Genomic DNA, 7,100 nt, shown 5'->3' with positions numbered 1-7,100 from the left:
TCAAGCATAATTACAAAGACGTCTAACCATAATGCATACATGCATGCATATATATAGTCTAACCCTAAGAGATAATCACGGATGGACAGGACCAATCCGGATATACACAAAAATCCCTAAGACGCAACACAATAAGCCCCAACACCGATTTTGCTAGGATGAGGCTTCATTATATAGTGTGCACATTAGGGTTACACCATGTAACTCATGACTTCCACATTCCTAATGATCCATGGGTTTTAACCTCCATGGAGCATCCATGGGTCACCACATGGGTTTAGCCCAATCATGAAGAAATATGGATCATAAGCCCACTATATAATGGGTCAACACATATGTTTAGCCTAATCACCACATGTGTGTGTTTGTTTGTTTTGTTCATGTTCGTTTGTTTATGGTTGTGAACATACAAAATGAACATAAACGAACAAAGATAACAAACACAATTAAACATAAATGAGCATATAATATGGTAATATAATAAAAATATTGAACTTAAATGAAAATAAATAAATTAAATGAACGGACATAAATGAGCATAAACGAACATTGTAAACGAATGTTCACAAACATTAATGAACGAATGAGACCATTGTTCATGTTCATTTGTCTAACTAAACGATTGATAATGTTTGTTTATATTCATTTATTAAATAAACAAACATAAAAGAACTTCCCGTCAGAAGGTTCACGAAAGTTACCGAACGTTCAATTCTTTTACAGTCCTACATATAAGTGAATGATGTAAATATAAAACACATAAAAAAACAACATTAAATAATTATATCAGACGAACAAAATGTCAAAAAAAAAAACTTTAAAAAATATATTTAAATAAAACGTCAAAAATATTAAAAGATTTTGAAGCCACAAAAACAAAGATAAATAAATAAAACAAATAATAATAATAATAATAATAATAATATGATTTTATATCATTTAGATAATTAATTTAAAAAAATAAAAATAATGTTATAAATAATCTATATTAATTCTATTAAAATAAAGATAAAAAACTATAATATATATATATATATATATATATATATATATATATATATATATATATATATATATATATATATATATATATATATATATATATATATATATATATATATATATATATATCTTTATAAGTTTAGGTTCTATGGAAAACAAAAATCCCTAAAATTCATAAAAATGCATTAAAAAATACACATCACAATTTTTTTTTTTTGACTTTATATAACTAAAAAATTGCACCTTTTTATTAAAATTCGCTGAATTTTTTTTGAAAAAAACAAAAACACCAAAAAAAAAATCGGTTTTTTATTTTGTTCAACGAATTTTTAAAAAAACGTAGGGATTTTTTGGTATATAAAATCAAAAAAAGGTTTGTGATGTCTAAGTATTTTTTTTATGTATTTTTATGATTTTTAGGGTTTTTTGTTTTAAACACACACACACACACACACACACACACACATATATATATATATATATATATATATATATATATATATATATATATATATATATATATATATATATATATAAAGAAAAAGAAAAAGAAAAAAAAAAGAAAGAAAACGTATTTTGGTATTTTTTATATGGACCAAGGACCTGTAATTTTTACAAATCATAGTGATGTAACCTATTAAATTTTAAACTTAAATACCAAAACTCAAAATTCCATCAATCAATAAGGAACATTTTTATAATTTACTCTTTGAAATAGTTAAGATAATAATTTCAAAAGTAGTAAAAAGTTTTATTTTTAAGTTAATTAATAATAACAATAGTTTTAAAAGTTATAAAAATATTAAGAACCTGTAATTTTTACAAACCACAATGATGTAACCTATCAAATTTTAAACTTAAATACCAAAATTCAGAATACCATCAATCAATAAGGAACATTTTTATAATTTACTCTTTGAAATAGTTAAGATAATAATTTCAAAAAACGTAAAAAGTTTTATTTTTAAGTTAATTAATAATAACAATAGTTTTAAAAGTTATAAAAATATTAAATCATAAATATATTTAATTTATTCCCATAGCATCGGTGGGTAGATGCTATTCGGGTATTATGATTTTTTTAAGAAAAAAAATGTATATCTAAGGTAATTTATCATAGCTATACTTAAAAAGTAACCACAAGTCCAAAACATAGTTTATATTATTTTTATACACAACTCATGGGTGAAAGCTATTGGCATGATATGATTTTAGTATATGTATATTTTATCATATATTTAAATTAATTATAAAATATTATATCAAATTAATGAAATAATAAAAATTTACTAATGTATCAAAATGAAATAATAATTTTTAATAACTTATTTTTATTAATATTTTAACTACGTAATTATATTATGTAAAATGAATAAATATTTTGTCTTTTGTAAAATATTATATCAAATTAATGTAATAATAAAAATTTACTAATGTATCAAAATGAAATAATAATTTTTAATAACTTATTTTTATTAATATTTTAACTACGTAATTATATTATGTAAAATGAATAAATATTTTGTCTTTTGTATTACATTGCATACACATGAAATGTGACATTTTAAAAACAATTATCTACCTACAACATCTATAGCATACTATACTTATAAATGAGATATTTTTCGTATCATCTCATGCATATGAAAACCCCCACACAAATTTAAAAGCATCTCATGTATTTGAAACCCCACACATTTTCATCTTTAAAGTAATTAATCAAATATCATGAAAGATTTTATAACTTATATAATATGTTTAATAAACAATTAATGGATAGTCTGCTATAAAAATATCATTCTCTTTGAGTAGACACACAAATACAAATTACCTACAAAATTAATAAAGAAAACAAGTTTAAATGTTTTGTATTGCTTTGAGGGTCTTGTATCATTTTTTGAGCCATGTTATTATGTTAAAGTTTTTAATTTGTAAGTTTGTTATATACTAATTTTTTTTCTTGATTTAAGTATTCTTTTTAGACAATCATTGTATATTGTGGTTGAAACTTTAACATAAATTAAATTAGATTCGTGTTATCGATCATATGTTATGGAAAGTGATATAGATAATATTTAATTAAATATTATATAAAAATATATATATATATATATATATATATATATATATATATATATATATATATATATATATATATATTTATATATATATATTTGTATGTGTGCGTTGCTACAAAAGTAATAATTAATAAAAAATCATGGATATGCAATATTATTCATAGTCTCCATGTAAGTCTTTTTAAAATGCAAATTGTTTATCTTATCGCTTTATATTTTAGTATATGATTAACATTTTAATTATAATAATAAGTGCCTTTTGAAAGTTTTCTTTCGTTTATTAATAATAATAAGCGCTTTTAAAATTAATGAACCATAATTATAAATAATAAAATCAAATTATAAAAATCATAAATATGTCATATTATTCATGCAAGTCTTTTTTGAAATACAAATTGTTTATCTTATCAATTTATTATTTAGTGTATGTTTCACATTTTAATAGTAATATTAAGTGTTTCTTAAAATTATTCTTTAACTTATTAATAATAATAAGTGGTTTAAAACTAAAGAACAAAAATTCTAAATGATAATAATGTCAATTTATAAATTACATAATTAATCAATCATAATAGTTGTTAAAAGGGTTAATGTTACTGTAACCCAAAGAACTGTTGAGTTTTGATTTAAAAGGTCCTTCATGTATTTTTTAGTAGTCTAAGTCATCAAACTTATATGTGACCCGTTAGTTATACCAACAATGTATTTTTTACTCGGTTTTACTGGTTACCAGCCATGAATTGAAGCTATCTTTAATTGTAAATCTCTAACAATAAATCTCTAAGCATATGAGCCTTGGTTGATGGAACTTTCCCCATTTTATTCTCATTTCTAATGTTTTATGATACTGATCTTGATGGTGTTTAAATTTCACCATCGCTGGACTTCTCATCACCTCCTTCTTATCGCCTCCTAAACTAACAATGGGTTAAATGGCGGAGACCAAACTCGAATGCACCGGGGTGTGGCCTTACTATGACATTGAAAATCATTTATCATATCATATCATCTACCTTCAACCACTGATTTCACCAGCCACCCATATACCATATCATCTACCTTTTCTGCACCTGCAAACCATCGTGATCATCCTCCTGCCGTGAACCTGATTTCCTTAGCCGATCACCATCTCAAACTCCACTATTATAATCAAAAACAACATTTCTTGCTTACACCATCAAGCTTTATACCACAAAAATTACCTATAACATTACCACCAATAACCATAGTCGAACTCACCACCTGTATAAACAAAATCAGCAACCACCTTCAAACAATGAGCCAAATTTCGAACAAAGAGAAGTGAAGGAGGAGGAGGGTGTGTTGGTTGTTTGCTGCTAACAAAACACAAGGGATTCTCCAGCCACGATCCTCCACCTCTGTGCGATGATCCTTCTTAGCCCTCCAGCCACAAACGATTTACCTCACGTTCTTGATTCACGATTTTGATCAATGATTTCTCTTTTTGAATCGCGATGTCATCTACTTCCAAAATCATTAGTTCTATTGCTTTGGATGGTGATTCGATTGCTTCATCGACCAATAGTTCCAATTACTTCATCATCTTCTGCATATCTTTTTTGATTGTTTCGATTTCTGATTTGATGGTGCCAATTTCTGATTGCACCAAACCAATACTTGATTCCACTTCATCGACTATTCTCTGATTATAATTTCTGATAACTAATTTCAATTGACAATTGCAGATTTTCAATTGAAGATAGCTGATTTCAATTGACGATTTCACATTTCAATCGAGGATAGTTGATTTGAATTTAGTATTTAATACTTTCAGTTGACGCTGTCAAAATGCCGATACTTTTGTTTTCTGAAAAAACACCAAAATTTTCTAGATTTCTTCCATTCTTGTTATTGATCCCATTATGGTGGATCACACACACTCTAATACCAACAACCGACCCACTATTTGCTTCTCTAGTCAATTTCCATCCTCCAAAAAAAGCTCTGTGTATCCTGGTTTTTTAGGGCTAACGAATCGTTTACCTGATATGTATCTGCTTAGGTATCAAATTGAATAAAGTGGTATGGTCATCTTTTTTTACCGGGGAAACCGGACAAACAAAAGTTCAATGTCCTATTTAGCAGGTCAACAAGGATTTTATGCCTTTAAAATGCGAAAAAATAACATCAATACCTTTTAAAACAGAACATAATAATTCATAGGGCCTCAGTGACATTAACCCGTTGTTAAAATGTCAATGAATAACATTGTTTAAAATATTATGTCAAAGTTAATGTTAATAACATAACCATTTTAAACATATATATATATATATATATATATATATATATATATATATATATATATATATATATATATATTAACATTTTAACAATATATTTCTAACATATATTGCGCAACATGGGAGAATTCGTCTAGTATACTTATAAAGCAAGCATTTTTCTTTTCCTCACATTCAATTGAAACTCCAATTTAATTTTCTTTTCACCATATTAATTTGAAACTCTCATGACATTTCAGTTTCTTTCTAATAATGATTATAAGTTAGTTAATAAGGTTAAACAAATATCAAACCTAAAGTGTAATCATATTTAAACTAAATTTTAATAGTAAAAGAACATATTTACTTCTACTTATAAAGTTATGTTTTTTTAACTATTAACATATTATACTTAATTTATTAGTTTTAATATATTATTAAATGTAAACCATTATCATTTTAAAGCTATAACTTTTGAACAATTTGTATAAAATACTTAAATTATTGATTTAAATATAATATTACAGGTTCAACCTAAATATAAAATTCAGTTTAACTTAAACAACGCAAAGAAAATTTTGTAAATAGTTAAAAGTGATAAACTGTATAAGAATTATTTCAAATTGGTTAATAATGTTAAATTAATGCAAAAACAAAATTGTAATCATAAGAAATACTAAACTACAATATTAAAATATCATATTTTACTTCTATTTATAAAACTATGACTTTAGCTTTTTAAAATATTATAGTTAACTTATTAGTTTAGATATGTTATTGTATGTGAGCAATTGTCTTTTTAAAGTCACAACTTTTTGTATAATTTATGATTTTTTTGCAGAAAGTTAAATTATTAATTTCATTATAATATTAAAGGTTAACTTAAATCAAAATTTCAGTTAAACTTGAAAATACGAGAGACTATTCTATAAATAGTTAAAAGTTATAAAAGATAGTATTAAAATCCTAAATTAACAAAAAAACCATGAAACTATTTTTTAAAATCATTAAGAATTTTCAAATATGTAGCTTAAATATGACTTATAATAAGAATAGTTAAAAATAATACTATATAAAAATTATAAAGTTATTTTAAAAAAATAACTTTGTTGTTTTAAATAATTACAATCAAAGAAACTAACAATATTCGTTAAATAAATTTAAAAAAAAATTCCAATTTCTGAAACCAAATTAAAATAATTAAGAGTTTCCAAATACGTTATTTAAAATAACTTATAACAACAATAGTTAAAGATAATATTATATACAAAAATTATATTGTTACCTTTAAAAACAAAAACAATGTTTGATTTTTTAACTAATTACAATGATAAAAATTAAAATCTAGAGCGAAACAAATTTTTTAAAATTAATTAATCATAACAAAAACTATAAATATCATTAAATCATATATTATATTTAATTTTATTCATTAGTAACCCATAATTAGAGATCATTGAGACAATTAGGATTACAACATTTTAAAAAATGGCTATATTATTATATAATTTAAAACAAACAATGTTTATACCAATTTATTATAAGATTTATTATATAAAAGCTAACAACAACATCATTGATATATATTTAAAAATATATATATATATATATATATATATATATATATATATATATATATATATATATATATATATATATATATATATATATATATATATATATATATATATATATATATATATATATATATATATATTTTTGCAACACACAAACACACACTGAAATTTAGCAAATTTAGAGAGTTTAATTATTTCCT

Source organism: Lactuca sativa, chromosome 8 (genome assembly GCF_002870075.4).
Source record: "Lactuca sativa cultivar Salinas chromosome 8, Lsat_Salinas_v11, whole genome shotgun sequence".
NCBI lineage: Eukaryota > Viridiplantae > Streptophyta > Magnoliopsida > Asterales > Asteraceae > Lactuca > Lactuca sativa.
Note: the sequence above shows the minus strand (reverse complement) of the source record.